Source organism: Rhipicephalus microplus, chromosome X (genome assembly GCF_043290135.1).
Source record: "Rhipicephalus microplus isolate Deutch F79 chromosome X, USDA_Rmic, whole genome shotgun sequence".
NCBI lineage: Eukaryota > Metazoa > Arthropoda > Arachnida > Ixodida > Ixodidae > Rhipicephalus > Rhipicephalus microplus.
In genome coordinates, this window is record NC_134710.1 from 269973140 (window position 1) to 269990762 (window position 17623).

The window sequence follows — 17623 nt, forward strand, 5'->3', positions numbered from 1 at the left end:
CTGTAATGGTGTTCCGCCTGTAGTCGTCTGTTCCTACGTGGTGTCCTATCTAGTAGCGCTACTCACAATAGCTTCTATGTCTAAAGACCAACTGCTCCAACCGACAACTCTTATTAAAGTGATGCTTTCTTCTATCACAGGAACGAGTCCTGCCTACCCCATACATGTACGTAGCAGAAGGACATATTGAAACTTTGCTTCATTATGACAGCCACCTTGTTTTTCAAGTGTAATTACCCTTTTCTGGAATGACTTACCTTCTTGCGTCTCGTTTAGAGTACTAATAAAAAATCACAATGAGCATATTTGTTAACAGAGCATGCATTAATCATTTTTCATGCACAGAGCTGAGTTGAAGAGCTTTTGATATGAACATTTTTTAAAGCAACGGTGCTTTGCCGCATTACTGCACCTTTTTTCACAAAAGTGCCTGTGTCATATGAGTAGGTTGATAAAAGTTGCAAGAGTGGCTACTTGGGCAGGTTGGTATTGCATTTTTGAAAGGAATATACTTTCTTAGTGCGCAGGCAGCGTTTCACAAGGAAGACAGAGCAGAGAGATAGGACAGATGACCTATCTCTCTGCTCTGTCTTCCTTCTGAAACGTTTCCTGCACACTAAGAAAGTATATCTCTTTTAAAAAGTGAGATAAAAGTTGGAATGTTAATGGTAACCTTCGCATTGACTTTACCTTTGCCTTTGCCTTAAGGGTGGTAGCAGGCCTCGGAAAGTCTCAAGTTCCACCCATCGCTGAAGGGGGTGATAAAATGAACAGCTAAAAAGAATCATAGTGGCTCCTCTCAAATCTGCCCTCGGGGACGCCAAATAGCCCGCTAGAAGCACCACAATAGGTTGAAAATATAGATCAAAGAGAGACCATTATCGCAAAAAAGTGCACTGTTTTACACAATTGAAGGGTAACGTTTGAATTCCGCGCTGTGCGTAGTACATCTGAGCACTACATTTGTTGGGCGATCGCGGCACCATATATGGTTGCTCTTATCGGTGACGAATCGGAAAACATGTGCCACTCCTGTTCGACGGGGGCAGCTGACGCGCTATGCGTGCCTTTCATGCGGTGGTTGGCGTAGTCCTCGGTGTTTTCATTGCGATAGCAATTGTATGGACAGTCTTGGCTGGTTTTTACCGTTGTCAAAGCGGCCGTCATGCACCGCATATGTATACGTATCTACATATGTAGGAAAACAGAAGAAAGAAAAACATTGCCCCCGTATCTGCATGTTTCACTGCAAATGTTGTAGAAATATGATAGTCTTACGTCTAGAGAGAGTGAACAAAACATTTACTTGATTTTCTGCGGGAGAAAATCGGTCAATTGTATTCTGGTGGCGCTGCGTTAGAATGTCTCGATTCGTACAGCGAAGGCGAACGTGCGCATCGAGGCACATTAGGCACGAGTGCTATCTGGCAATTATCTTGGAAAACGAAGGAAGGCGTGCGTGCCTGTCTCGGAGGCGATAAGGTGTAGAACGCAAAGCGACGGGCGCGTGCCACCCCTGTGTCGTCTTAGCCACGGTGCAGTAACACTTTAGGTGAGCGAACGCCACGAGGCGAGCACTTGGCGGGGAGGGACCGATTATGTTCTCGTTTGCAGCATGCCGATAGATGGTTCGCCGGACTGAGGCTGCTGGCAAATTCCGCAAAGCACATCTGGCACGTGAGCGACGGTTTCCAAATCTGACAAAACCGCGTTAACGCGCGATGACAACTACGCGACACGCATAAAGGGACGCCACAAAAGACGTGGTGATAAGGGAGGAGGTTGACAGTGCAGTGAGGGTGTTGTGGCGACGATAAATGAGTGCCACTACATTGCTACGTACGTAGCTTTCCTATACCGAGAGGGAGGAGGGGAGCCGGGACAAAGTTTGCAACGCTACCTCTCAGGCTCCATGAAGAGCAGAACATTATCGGGCACCGGATAGTCCCGGCGTTCGCTCACCTAACGTATTCTTGCATCGTGGTATTAGCAAAGCGTTAGAAACACTCGCCTTTTTGTGCATGCGTTGCATTGTCAATGCTGTGTGATAAATGCTACGGTCCCTAGAATTCCTTATGTATGCTTTCTCTAGTATGAATATACACATACATAATATTGACGTGTTGTTACTCTCTCAGGTATGGGCAATAATTGCTTTTCAATTGACAGTCGAACAACTATGAACGCTGAAAGTTGAGCAATACTGGTGGGCGCTATGGATGGAGTGGAATTTCGGTCATTTGAGGTATCATTTCGACGGCGGACAAACAAACAAATGTACAGACAGACAGACCAAAATTTTTGCGTCAAAGTACCCCAAGAGAAAAAGCCGCTCGCGCTCGGCACCCAGCTTGTCGCGATGTGCCAACGCGCGGTTATCTCCCACGCTTATCCCCACGCATAGGGGCGGAAAGAGGGGGGGGGGGGTAGATGCTTGTGTGCTCGCGCTTATCCTTCGGTGGGTAGAATCGCGTGCCTTGGCCTTTCGCAGGAATGATTGCGCTAGTTGCCTGGTCCACAAAGGTCAACTTCGCTCGCTGGGCAGGCCCCGTTTGCGAAAAGAGCGCCTTTCAAACACAGCGAAGTAGCATCTAGGACACTCGTTAGTTCACACTCATATCTGTACTTGTGATTACGTTTCGTGCATCGTTTTTTGTTTAAACAGCGCGTGCTGTTTGCGAACCTCCAATATTGGTTCTAACTCCATAGATTTTTTTTTTCATTAGAACATCATGGCTGGTTTGCTGTCAATAAATAGCATTGCTCTCTCTACTTTCTCGTGAATTGTGTTTACTGGTGCAAGCTGCCAACGAATGCCTTTCGGTTTTTTTGTACGCGCAGTTACTGTGTTGCAAAGGGCTCTTTGGTGTGCTGCTGGTCGTATACATCAACGCGCTTAAACAAGAGGGCAAAAGAAAACGACACACTCATAGCCCTGCAGGAGTCGGGTCTTTTTCATCCACTTCTGATTAAAAGTATAGCAGTAAAATAAAGAATCTGCCAAGGCAACCGCGTAGGCGCTTACTCACCTGGTACAGAATAAAAAGGGTGGTCATTTGCTTTTTTTTTTTCGACATAAAGAAAGAAAAAAATTTTTTTGGCCACTTCTTGTTTACTCAGCGCCATCCCTTGGGTGCCCTCGATAGTTCTATGCGCTACCACTGCTTATATTTCGTGCTGTTGTCGGGGCTACAGTTTCTCTTTTCTAAATTTTATCTTTATTCTATGATGGTAGCAGGGTATGTAAACCACCACATATTTGCTGGATAGGCACTGATTCAATATGATTTTATATAGTGTCATGGTTCTTGACTACTCAACTACTGGTTTATGACTGTTCACTGACAGGTCACTTACCTGTGCATGTATGCTTAGTATATTGTCACGGGGTCATGACGTGGACGAAGAAAACTCAGTGCATGCCCAAGATGAAACTTTATTTGGCCGAATTCGTGGCAGGTAAACGGAAAGTCAGATTGCAGTGATACACACTTTAATGATAGCGGGAGAACAGAGCGTCGGCCGTTGATCAAGGCACGGCGGAATTCATACATTTATACGGCGGCATTCGATCATTATCACCAGTGGCCGCGTTTCGTATAGAATCAACTAATCTGTTTCCATTAGCGCGCGCTCAATCCTAAGAAATGATCTCGAAATAATCTCGAACGCTCTCAGACATTCTGGAGCTATTTGCGCAAGGCACTATCAACACGTGTGATAGGCCGGCCTCAGGATGCACAGAAACAAGTGAGCATGCGTGACAACGTATGGTGCCTTGCAAACCAGTAGAAGGAAATGCTACGTGACATTTGGGGGGACATAAAAGTTTGATTGGTGTTACATACAATGCAGCAGCAATTTTTCGCCTGCCTTGATCTCTTCAATTTAAAACATAATTACTGCACTGTACAGTTCCCAATGCTTGCCATGACCAAATTGTCAATGGATATACTGTTCTGCTTTACAAGTGCTCTGTTTCTTTCGTTCCATTTGTATACAGTTGGCGTATCATAACTGCAAGTATTCCATCTAAGGTGAGTGATAATAATCAATGTGTAGTGTGGGTTTAGGCGTTTGAATGCTGCATTCCGTTGTGTGGGCTCTGGTTCGCCCCATTGTCAGATTAAATGCATTATGACGGAAGATTTGAAGCTTACATAATTGAGAATGTATTCCTTACAGAGCATTAGCAGAGCATACATCAGCCCACAGGACGAAAAAAAAAAACGGTGTGCTGTGCGTCCGCTTGTTCTGTCCCATTGCGTTGTATATTCTGTTAGTACTTACAATGTATTATGCAATCCCGTGGAATGGGTGTATCTTCAATTGCTCATGGGCACGCTTTTTTAAGTTTGTTATTATACTGTGCAGCTTGACGGACATGGTTCACAGGAATACCGCAGCAAGAAAATGATTTTAATATACTTTCCAACACTTCCGGTACCGTTCTGATTTGAAGAAGATGATTCGGGTTTAATAATCTGGTGAAAATGGTTTGCTGTAACATTACAGCTGATAAAATCGCGTCTTCAGGTTCTTAATTTTGTCTGTGCAAAATGTAGGTGCACCCATGTAATGCATATAAAGATATGTAGGCTACCCGTTCTCGCAAGTGTTATATATGTGTGTCATGAAAAAAACATTCAGAAACCTCGAAAGAAGTTTTAGTCACTGGTATTCCACTTAACTAAAAGAAATGTTGTAAGTTTGCCTCTTTACCTATTACAGGTAAGATATACATATTTTGTTGCCCATAATCATCTAGAGCACCGGTTGATTGATAATTGATTGATATCTGGGGCTTGACGTCCCAAAATCATCATATGATTATGAGAGACGCCGTAGTGGAAGTTCCGGGAATTGCGACCACCTGTTGTTCTTTGTTGTGCACTCAAATCTGAACACACGGGCCTACAGCATTTTCAGCTCCATCTAAAATGCAGCCGCTGCAGCTGGGATTCCATCTCGCGGCCTGCGGGTCAGAACCACTACACCACCGCCGTGGTGCAATCAACAGCACCGGAGCTATAGCTGCAGCAACGCACATTTTATTAAAATAGTTAGTTTTGCCTAAATGTTTTGAAGATTTCTGGTCAGGTGCAATAATATTATTGACAAAGTGGGGTTGAATGTCTCTATTTCAATTGATTCTAACTATGAAACTTTAGGGTACAAATATGTGATAAGTATACTTTGTGTTTGTACTTTACGTACAGTGCCGTCCGTAATTGGGACAAACGCGCGAGCGCGATCACTCTAAAACACGATTTTTAGTACTTAAACATCTCGAAATGATTGCGTCACAAACCCAAGTATTGCGCCACTGGCTGATTTCATCAAGGCACACTCGGGAATTGCTGAGGCCGCCGCGGAAGGGCGCGACATGTCCGTGCATGCGTGCGCGATCGCACTGAAAAGCAGCGCGTTTGAAGAAAAAAAAATGCTCAAGGTCGAAGGGCTCGCGTGACGTACCTTCTTCCACTTGTGCGACAAATCTTTAACTCTGCTCGTACTGCATGGATTGTAAAAATGCGTGCGGTGGTCAATTTGTGAGGCAAGAGCTGCTCTAGCGAATTCGTTCCATGGCTACACAGGGAAGTGTTGCAGAACCCCTTTAATAGCTCGTTCTTGCTTTATTTCTTTTTTTCTTTATTGTGAACCTTATACAGATCCAAGCAAGATGAGGACAAAAAAAAACAAAGCAAGTGTAAACGCAGTCAATACAGTCAAGAACCACGACATTGTGACGGAAGGCAGCAAATAATCATTCCAGTCTGTTGCAGTGCATGGGAAAAAAGAAAATTTCAATAAATCTGTTCTCGTAAAATGTGGTGTAATTGAATTAGGACGGTGGTGGCGAGTAAGTCTTGATGTTCAAAATGAAAAATAGGATGAGGGGTTAATCACTAGTTTCCAATTCCAAAGCAGGTAAACAAACTTTAAACGTGCAGTTTTTTTTTTTTTTTTTTGCATGGCATGAAATGTTGGTCTGCATCAGTGAGTGGGTGAGCCATACGGAAAAAATTTTCAACAAATAAACGTTATAGCTTATTTTGCACATTCCCCGAGCGGGTAATGTTGGCTTTAGTAAAAGGATTCCGAACAACACATGTATATTCAAGCTCCTGCCTAATTAGTGTGCTATAGGCAAGTATTTTTACAGCTGGATGCGTATTTTTTCGCCTACGTCCTAAAAAGCATAATTTGCGGTAGGCAGAAGAGCAAATGCCATCATGTGTATTCCATGATAAGATGTCAGTAAAAGTGGCGCTTAGGTACTATTATGGGTTATGGAAAGGAGAGTTTTTCAGCGAGTGAAATGAATATACGTGGTTTTATCACTATTAAACTTCATATTTCATGTGTTACACTACTCCGAAATGTTAACATGAGCAGAACTAAGGTGGTCCTGATCGTTAGCTCAAGTGATTCAATGACACGCAGCCACCTGCAAACAGTGTAATTTGAATACTACGATCGCTGACAGTAACTATAGCATTAGCTTACAGCAAAAACAACAATGGTCCTAATAGACTCTCGAGAGAGACCCCGGAGCCAACCGGAAGATAGCCTGGCGGCCACTCTAACTGCTGCGCACTGGTATTTATTGGTAAAATAGGTCCTATTCTACGGGATAACGATTTCCGGAATTTTAAGTTGTCTGAGTTTCAAGATTAGTTTGTCATATAGAGCTCTATCATGCTAAAGTCGAGAAATATTGCATCAATCTGATCATTTTTATCAAAACATAAAGCGAGAGAATGTATAACTGTAACTAATTGTGCAATTGTGGAGTAGCCTTTCCAAACCCTACGTTGGTGATTAGAAAGTAATGAATGTTCATCTAAAAATGTATTTGATTAGATTATAGCGTGGTAATGTAAGCGATATGGGTCGATAACTTTCTAATAAGGTCCGAAAGCCTTTCTTGTGTACGGATACGACTCTGCCTACCCTCCAGTCATCCGATAGTTACCACGAGAAAATGCGATAAATATTAACAAAAATATTTTCAATTGGCTCAGCGTATCACTTCAGTAGGATCTTAGGCAGGTTGTCAGGACCACATAAATATTTCTTTTTTTAATTTAATAGCACAGAAAACACGCCAGGGTAAGGAATAGAATTGACATCAGTGGAATAAAATTTTGTGTCACTGTGTGTACAAATACCAGACTTTAAAAAACGCTTAAAAAATACTCATTCACATGACATGCGATGTCACCAGGATCAGTAACAATGGAGCCATTATTAAAAATTTGAGACACGGACTTTTCTTCACTTCTATAATTCCAAAACTTTTTAGGGTTTTCTAAAGTGAATTACGGCAGCACTGTTTTAAGATAGTGTTCTTTCGAACAGCACACTGCACGTGCAACGTTTTCTTTCTGTTCCTTTAAATTAACAATAGTCATTCGGCATTTTTTATTCTCATTTTTCGCTTCAAGTGGATGATTTCACACGTCATCCACGGTGTCTACCTACGAACCAGTTTTTGTTTCGTTGGTACAAACATACAGTAATTTAAATACACACATATCTCTGAAATGGTACCAAAGTGAGTTGACATCAGAGTCGGTAAAATCAGTTAGGTGGATTTCAAAAATGTTCTATAATAAATGCACCGTCTGCACGTGAGTAGTCTTTGAAAGAGCGCTTTACAGAACTCTTCGATTTGATAGTAGCAACAACGCGTTAGCAAACGGTGACAAGAAAGTGATCAGAAATACCTTCCACAACTTGAACTGTACATTCTGATTCCAGTCTGGATAAAAGAAATCCATTAGAGATATCGAAGTTCCTTGGTCGCGTGTTGTTTCCCGAACTGTTTAGATTCGATTATGAGTTAAGATTATGTTTAACATACTATTTAAATGATTGCTGTTTTCGGAAAGTGGTTGAAAGTGCTCTCAATTTACGCCTGGTAAGCTGATCTCTATGTTAGACTTAACGTCCCAAAACCACCATATGATTATGAGAGACTCCGTAGTGGAGGGCTCCGGAAGTTTCGAACACCCGGGGTTCTTTAACGTGCACCCAAATCTGAGCACACGTGTCTACACGCCTGGTAAGTGGAGGTACCCCATTAGGAGCACTTAAATGACTGTAGAATTGAAACAAGTGTTTTTTTTCAGCTTATCCAGATATCCAGAGGTCTATAAATGTCACACAGAAGAAAGTAATGGCCCCAGCACGTGATTTTTATGCATAAACAATCGAGGCCAGGGATGTCATTCAAAAGAACAGCGTGTGTATCGGGTCTTTAATGACGACAGTCGTGCCGCCACCTCTTAAAGCCCGATCCTTATGGAAAACTTGATAAAGGGGGGGGGGGGGGCACATCCTTGTCAGTTATTTCTGTCCGCAGCCACGTTTCGTTTGTGACGGCAATGTGGTGGTGTTGCTCTAGTAAGGAAACTTCCAAAGGTACTGTTTTATTGATTACGCTGCGAGCGTTTAGGTTGATTATACGTAAAATTCTTTCATATTCTTTGAGAACGGGTCATCTGTCAGACAGATGGAATCACGAGTTCGTTATCCTAATCCGCATGCGTTTTGTCTCACCACAAAATAATAGCTATTTATCGACCTTTAGTTTGTCATGAAGCAAGCGCACTTGTTTACCTTGTAGTTTCTTGGCTTTCACACTTTTTCACAGAAGGTTCCGTTTCGTAAGAGTCGCTTGCAAGTAGCAATTTTGAATAGATACGCATTATCTTTTAAGGTTGCGGCAGCTATAAAGTATCAGCTTCTTTTCGTTAAAATTTTGTAGATAGACGAAGATCCTGTGTCTGCTGCTCTGGCATCCAAGCTTGTAATTGCGGTCGATAGGTTCACACTGTGCATTCAGATTAAACCGCATTGCCATCGCTAATTTTTTTTTCTTAAGAAGGGCTTCCGTTTCTCCGGGGCATTCAGAAATTCCATGCATAATTGTGTTCGATCACCTGTTTCTGTCCTCAAGATTAGTTAGTTTCTTTGACTGGAATGTGATAACGTGTTCCATGGGCTTAAGCACACTTTGAACCCCTTCTTCCGAAGCTGAAGGTGGTTCAGGCAGCCTTTTGTCAGTTTGAGTGAATATGTGCTGAAGGCTACCGATATATGTTTTGGCATAACGTAGTTGGGCTTGCATTTCTGAAATGTAATCGCAGATTGCAGTTTCACCTTCAAGGAACTGATCAAACAATTGTTTCTCCGTAGGATCTGGAGTAGTTTCAATGTCTCCACAGAGCAGCAACTTGCAGATGAAAAAGAAAATTATTCTTAGGCAAGGTCAAGGCACTTCCGTGGGTACGGTAGGACATTAATACCGCGACAATCGCTAAGAAGTGAGCAACTGTTAGAACTCACCTGCGGAACGCAGAACTGGTTAGCGTTATGGACAGGCTGCGTCAATCGTACCCGAAGAAGACAAATCCGTGAGGCGTTTATTGTATAGCGGTGTTTCCAAATGATGTCACGCAGCGACTGCAGATCGGTGTCGCTATCAGAGTTAAGTTGCCATGGTGGAACCACAGTGGAATTGTGCAGGCCGGCGGTGATATACGGAGGAAGTTGACAATAGTCGACGATGCAGTTCTTCTCCCAGCACGTGTAGCCGCTTGTTGCGGAAGATGCGCTGAACTGGAAAATGGGGAGCTTTATAATAGCGTACCACGAGCCCTTGTGGTGCGGTCGCTGCCACAGCGCATGCGTCGTATGCGAGCCGCCGTTCACATTCGCAGCCCGCCCGCAAAAAAACCGAAATAGCGGGTGGCGCGTGCGGCCCGCGAACGCTGTTGTCGAGGCTATGTGTAGTTTCTGTGCATTTGAGTTTGCGGGGCAGTTAACATCTCTAGATTGTTCCGTAGGAGGGGCAAACGTTATTCTAAAACTCCCTAATGTCCTGCATAACGCAGAACAGAGTCCTCGTTAGCGCCATAGCCAAGTCGCGTCCTTCGTGGCCACAGATGCTAAATACAATATTTGCCGCTAAATACACTCTTTCCAAGCTTTTCTATTGAGTCAGCTGGTGCTCGCTCATGCCCTTCTACCACAGGCTGGTGTGCATCGAGGCGCCGTAACACAACGCGCGGTTCACCTGCGGAGACGCATTGGCGAAGTGGCATGTACGCTATCAAGCACGTGGCGAATACGGAGAGACCCGTTCAAGTTTGCCCGCCGACGCCTGCGCTTGCCTTTTTCCTGCCAGAAAAAGCGCACACTAGTAGCGTGTAGCGACCCTTCCGCTTCATTTGGCTACAGTGCACTGTACTTAGGCTCCCACACATTTGCGAAGCGCGCGCTGCACGTGAAACGCCCCTTGTTCCGCGATGTCACCCCAACTGAAAGGGGGGTCGTCAACTGTCACAATAGCCATGCATACGCGAAGGGGTCGACTCCACCAGTGATAATTCTACGGATTCCCAAACAGATGGTACAAAAAAAGCAGACGGCAGGAATGGATTAAAGCAGTGCGCCGAAAAAACTACACTGCTTTTTTGATAGTTTTCATACAAAGTAAAAATGATTCAAGCAACAGACGATGCAAAATGTTAAATCAAAAAGTTTTCATACGTTGCTATCTCCGTGAAGTTCTTGTATGAAATGTTTCTGTGCACACAGATGGACACAGAGAATTTGATTTCATATGCAGTACATGTTTTAATTTGTGAATGTAAGGCGTTACTAACAGGATCACGGAAAACCCTTAAACGTATACTCATTTTCAGACTTCTTGTACATTTTATACTTGAAGATGATAAAAAAAATTATTATCTGGCGCACTACAGATATGCTCAATGTTGATCACCGTACAATATCTGAATAAAAAAAACTCCAACGTATGAACGTTGTTGTGAACGGCACGATCTATTTTCTGCCACAACCTTATTTTGCTTAGGTGGAAGCGTCATTCTGTGAGAGCAGACAGATCAGCACAAAATTCCGTGGAGCAGATGGTGCCGCAAGTTATTGCTCAAGACGTCCCAGCAATGCAAGATGAAGAGAACCCAGTTTTCCTCGATGTCTATTACACGCTTTCAAGTGATTTAGAATCGCTTGAGACGCCAGCGATTCAACTACGTTTGGCGCTGGAGATGCGAAGCTCCCGCTTGAGTGGGCCCGACCAGGACAACTACGAAAAAAGAAAAAAAAATGCATTAGCCGTTGTTGCACGTCCATTGGCAGATACAGTGAACTAGTTGCTACTGAGTGTGCAGGTGCAGCTCGTACAACACGGACGTTAAACCCCACATATCAATCTATCAAGCCCGTACAACACAGTGCATTTTCGATAGTGACCAAGATAAAACGTCTTTATAGCAACGTGCTTTTCCCCCGCAGATTAGACACACACAAAAAAAGTTTCTCTGAAAGCTGTGTGCTCATCATGATGGTACGCACGCTGTCCGTGAACTTGAAGTACCCGTGATGAGAATGGTGATAATGCAAGAAAGGACACGCGAGATAGATGTCAATTTTTGTTGTGGGTCAGAAAGAAGCCCCAAATAGACCATTTATTTTCGAACTGCTATGTATATACCGCACGATAACTTGGATGGGTGCTAGTAAATTAAGGTATCTCATCTAATAGCAGTCACAGCGCAAGAGCCGCTCCGCTGAACCTAAAGCACGAGACGCGACCTTACCCATGCATCCAGTAACAAACATAGTGCATAGTACACACAGCAAACCAAATAAAACAGGTATATAATATGAACGTACAGAAAATTTTACTTACTTCTAACTCCACGTCGGAAACAGCGTCGTCTTTAACTTGCGAAACGCACTTCGCTCTGACGAGGACGGCGTCGTCTGCTACAACTTCCTTCGCATCGGCTACATGGCTGATCAGACGCTGCTATTTTAGCAAATTGCACAAAAAAAAATCCTCAATTGCGGCGATCCTATTAAACGCGGACAGAAGCGTATACATCACAACCGCGTGCGACGCGAAACTCTCAAAAACACGTGCGGAACGCGAGCGAACAGAGCAACGCGTTTTCAAGGCACATTGAAGGGGACAGCGGAGGGGTCAACACTCGAGCAACCAGTTTTCACCCCATATTGACTGACAGCGCCCGGCACTGCAGCACCTCCCTCGGCGTGGGTTTCCCACGCTGACGCTGCTAGCCACCCTAAAGCGCGAGACAGACGTGCGATTTTCTCTGCGATTCGGCGTGCGGTCGCACGTCTGTCTCGCGCTTTACGCTGCGTACCCATTCCTAGTGGAGAGCGGCCGCGTGCGTTTTCGCATGACTATAACAGATATACATAATAAAATGAAACTGGAGTGTCAAGCTTCCACACAGTATTTCAATAAACGAAGCTGCGTTGATATATATATATATATATATATATAAGGGAAAGAGATTGCTGACCGTAAAGAGATAACTGGGGCACAAAACATACCGACACACGCACTTATGACGCGACTAAATGCATGTTGCTGATCGTTGCCTAGTGTCGGTAAGGCTGTAGTTCGTGTTCCAACATATTGTTTAATTAGATTTTTTTAATAACTAACTTTAAAAAGAACGAAGATGAATAAAAATTTCAATAAGAAAGTTGTACATTGGTTTGCGAAGGGTCGATTAGACAGTTTTGAACTATATAACTCTTAATTATTAGTTTTTTCTGCTAACAACTGCCCGCAAAATAAAAAAAGTCACTGCTCTGCCGCATGGCGAAGCAATGAACGCGATAGCAACAAATTGAAAGGTCACGCGTAGAATGAAAAGCAGATCGAAACTTGCCCCGCGTTTGTCGCGCACAAATGACGCACGAAACGTACTCACAGGTACAAATGCAAGGAGTTCCTAAGGTCTCTGTTATATTGAAACGGCACCACATCTTAACACAAAGTGATAATCTTAAAAAAAATCTTTCCTGTGCCGCCTCGTGCTGTTTACCGACGGTCAAAACACCTTCACGACATGTCAACGTCATCTAAGATTGGTGCCCGTAAAGAGCGGGGCTGGCACCTTGCAACAAACCGCCGTGCAAAGTATGTGTGCACATGCAAACCACGCAAAACGTCGCGCGCACGTCATCGGACTTCAGATCAAAGATTCGTGGTAGATTTGACTGCGACACTTATAATGCCGTGTACATGTTGGAATGTAGTGCCTGTTCGAAACATTATATTGGTCGCACAGAAACTCCCTTCAGAATACGCTTCAATAACTACAAATCTAATGTAAATATTTTCCCTCATCTACCGCTATCACAACACGTTCGCATGCCAGGCCACTATTTAGACCAAATGAAAGCAACCATTCTTTAATCTGGCTTCCGCTCAAATCATGATCGCGAACTGCGGGAATCATACCTGATATTCAAGTTTAATACTTTAGCAGATGGTATCAATTAGGATGCAAGTACATTGACGTGTCTTCCTTCTACGTAAGTTATCTTGGTCAACAGTACAACAAGCGTATACGCTAGCCTGCTTGTTTATCACAGCCGATTATTTTGACAGTAGAACTTCTCTTTTGAGAGTGCACTCTGCTGAGAATGTATACAAATGAAACAAGCGATATGTTTATATATATTCTTGTTACTTGTCATCTGCAACACGTATATGTTACATACCAACTACCTTTGTAAGAAAACTATGCCATTTGTAATGCCACAATTTACACGTGTATCCCGTAAAGCCGTATCACACAGGGTTACATCACACAGTATTATATAGATATTTTTTTATCACTGAAAACAGTTTCTGTGCTGATACAGAATATCCTTGTTCGTTTTACTAGGGCACGTGTTTTTGGGGGGGGCCATGATCATTCACGTATATAAGTACGTGATTTCTATGATCTGTATTCCAAGACGAAGGTGGCCGAAACGTTCGTTGTGTGAATTACGCTTCTTTCCACACTAGCCAGAGGCAGCGTGATACTTTCTGTAGCCCGTTATATATATATATATATATATATATATATATATATATATATATATATATATATATATATATATATATATATATATATATATATATATATATATATATATATAATGAGATATAACAGACAGTAATGCCAAGGAATGTACAGGGGAAGTTATTAGAACCAATGGAATGTAAATAAGAAGAAAGAAGAAAGAAAAGTGGATGAAAAAATTACCAGCTGTGAGCAGGAACCTGCTCACAGCTGCTCACAGCTGGTAATTTTTTTCATCCACTTTTCTTTCTTCTTTCTTCTTATTTACATTCCATTGGTTCTAATAACTTCCCCTGTACATTCCTTGGCATTACTGTCTGTTATATCTCATTAATATTGTGTTAAAACACGGAAATACGAGCCCTTAGGTATACACTTCTCACCCTTATTATATATATATATATATATATATATATATAATGAGATATAACAGACAGTAATGCCAAGGAATGTACAGGGGAAGTTATTAGAACCAATGGAATGTAAATAAGAAGAAAGAAGAAAGAAAAGTGAATGAAAAAATTACCAGCTGTGAGCAGGAACCTGCTCACAGCTGCTCACAGCTGGTAATTTTTTTCATCCACTTTTCTTTCTTCTTTCTTCTTATTTACATTCCATTGGTTCTAATAACTTCCCCTGTACATTCCTTGGCATTACTGTCTGTTATATCTCATTAATATTGTGTTAAAACACGGAAATACGAGCCCTTAGGTATACACTTCTCACCCTTATTATATATATATATATATATATATATATATATATATATATATATATATATATATATATATATATATATATATATATATATATATATATATATATATATATATATATATATATATATATATATATATATATATATATATATATATATACCGAAAGTATCACGCTGCCTCTGGCTAGTGTAGAAAGAAGCGTAATAGAATGGAATGGAATATAGATAGAATGGAATGGTAAAATATTGAAAGAACATAAAGATATTATGAAAGCTTTTGAAAACTATTATCAGGACTTGTTTGCTTATCGCGAACCAAAGGAGCCGGGTTTTGTAGATGAGTTCTTGATAGAAATGCCGACACTTATTGCTGAGGACACAAATTTATTGGAAATGTCTATTAGTATAGGGGAAATTGAGAAGGCTATCGATGATCTTGGCATGGGCAAATCACCTGGTCCAGATGGCATTAATGCCGCCGCATTGCATGAGGTTTTTTCAGAGTCTTTAGATCGCGGAACTCTGCCTCCATCATTTAATCGAGCACACACCGTGCTGATTCCTAAAGGGAATGAGCAACATGTTTTACGCAAAGTGACAGGATACAGGCCAATCACGCTAACAAACGTAGATTATAAGGTGTTTATGAAAGTTCTGGCTAGGAGGTTGCAAGGAGTTATATACAAGTTGGTCGGGTCACATCAGACTTGCGGCATCAAGCGTAGGAGCATATTCACGAATGTTCATGTTGCCAGGAGCATTTTGGAGTATTGTGACGCAGCGCTTCTAAAAGTAGCTATGTTGCAAATTGATCTAGCCAAGGCTTTCGACATGGTTCCACACAATATACTCTTCATGCTAGCTGAGTACGTTGGTCTTGGTGCGATCATATGTAAAGCTATTAGATTGGCATACAAAAGTTCAACCACAAATTTAATTGTAAAGGGAGAACTCTCACAGCGCATACAAGTACTTTCCTCCGTGCGCAAGGGGTGTCCTTTAAGTCCTTTGCTCTTCGCTCTATTTTTGGAACCATTGTGTCAGAAAGTGATTCACCATGCAGGAATTAATGGTTTCAGGTTGCAGTCTTGTGAAGTGCGTGTTTTGGCATACGCCGACGATATCGCTTTTTTTGCAGTTGATAGAGAGAGTGTCACTTCGTTATTAAAAATCACTCAAAGGTTTTGTGACACGAGTGGAAGTTTAATGAACAAAGAGAAAAGCATTGGTTTATGGCATGGTAATTGGGACCTTACGCCCAGTTCCTTTGGAAATATTCAGTGGCTCACGACGCCTAGTCGTTACCTAGGGGTACCATTGGACAGGTATCAAGACAGTGAAGCATTTTGGCTTGGAAAGGCTGAAGAACTGCGCGCGACCGCCGAAGGATGGGGCGGTCGTGGCTTATCAATTTTCTCTCGGTCAGCTGTATGCAATGTGTTTCTGGCTGCTAAAATTATGTACCTTTTGCAAGTACTTAGTTGTAAGCGTAAAATCATTCACAAAGTTCACAGGATATTCGCCACGTTCATCTGGAGCTCTACGTGGGAGAGAACATCTAGAACGAACTTGTTTCGGCGAGTTAAGCAAGGAGGGCTGTCTCTGTGCCATCTGTTTCTTAACCAAGTAATATCACGTTTCCTGCTCATTAGAGACCAGAGAGACTCGTTTTTACGTTATTTATTTCAAACAACGCTGTTACACCACATGCCTGACTTCTTTGTATCTTCAGACAGGCGAGAACGACACACCTTGTCACCGTTCTTGCGCGAAGTTGTGTTCTCATATCGTTTCTTAAGGGCGAGGTTTTCGATAGATTACCTAACTAATGTGAAAAGAAAGCGCCTTATGAAAGACCTAATACGGAATGTTTTTCCTGTGCCCCTGTACCGTTCAAGGTATGAAAAATCATATGGTCATGACGTACTAAAGCGAGTGAAAAACATGTGTATACCACCAAATGTGAAAACCTTTTTTAAACTTCATACGGGAACCTTGCCAGTAAAAACGTGGCTTGAAGAGAGAGGGATGTATGTACCATGGGGAAGCAGCTGTCTCCTGTGTAACAAACCTGAGACCATTGAACATGTGTTTATTGATTGTAAGAACGCTATTTTCTTTTGGGACATTTTACAGAGGACTTTAAAAAAAGATTTACCTCTTAGTTCATATGGAATTCGTTTTTTGCCTTGTGATAGTTCTGTGCAAAATTTGGATGTTATATTTTTACTTGGTCTTCATTCGGTTTGGCGTAGTATGCTATCGTACAGACACTGTGATGTGAGAGTTCTATCCGTTAATGAGTGTTTCGTGGAAGCTGTTATAAAAGTGCGAGATGTGTATAAGACTACCGACTGTGTTGAAAATGTAATATCTCTGTTTGACGCGTTATCACGCATGAAACACGTGTGATACTGATTGTCATATTAGCTTGACCTGTAGTCAAGAAGGCAATAAAGAAAAAAAAAGCTGTGGTAGCTCAGTGGTTAGAGCATCGAACGCGTTATTCGAAGGTTCGATTCCTGCTCACGGCTGGTCATTTTTTCATCCACTTCTCTTTCTTCTTAATTACATTCAATTGGTTCTAATAAATTCCCCTGTGCATTCCTTGGCATTACTGTCTGTTAGATATCATTAATATTGTGTTAAAACACGGAAAAACGAGCACTTAGGTATACCCTTCTTTCCCTTTTATATATATATATATATATATATATATATATATATATATATATATATATATATATATATATATATATATATATATATATATATATCGAAGCTATGGATCGAAGAACAAGCGAGACGGAAAACAATTCGTTTCTTATGAATTTATTTTTTGTTTATTCAAGAATATATTTATTGTTAAATAACGAACTATTCATAATACCGCTTGTTTTATTTGACTAAAAACCTGGTGATACGGGTAAATTTCAGGCCTAATTTGGCTACGTTTAGCCTAGTTTCTGGCTCT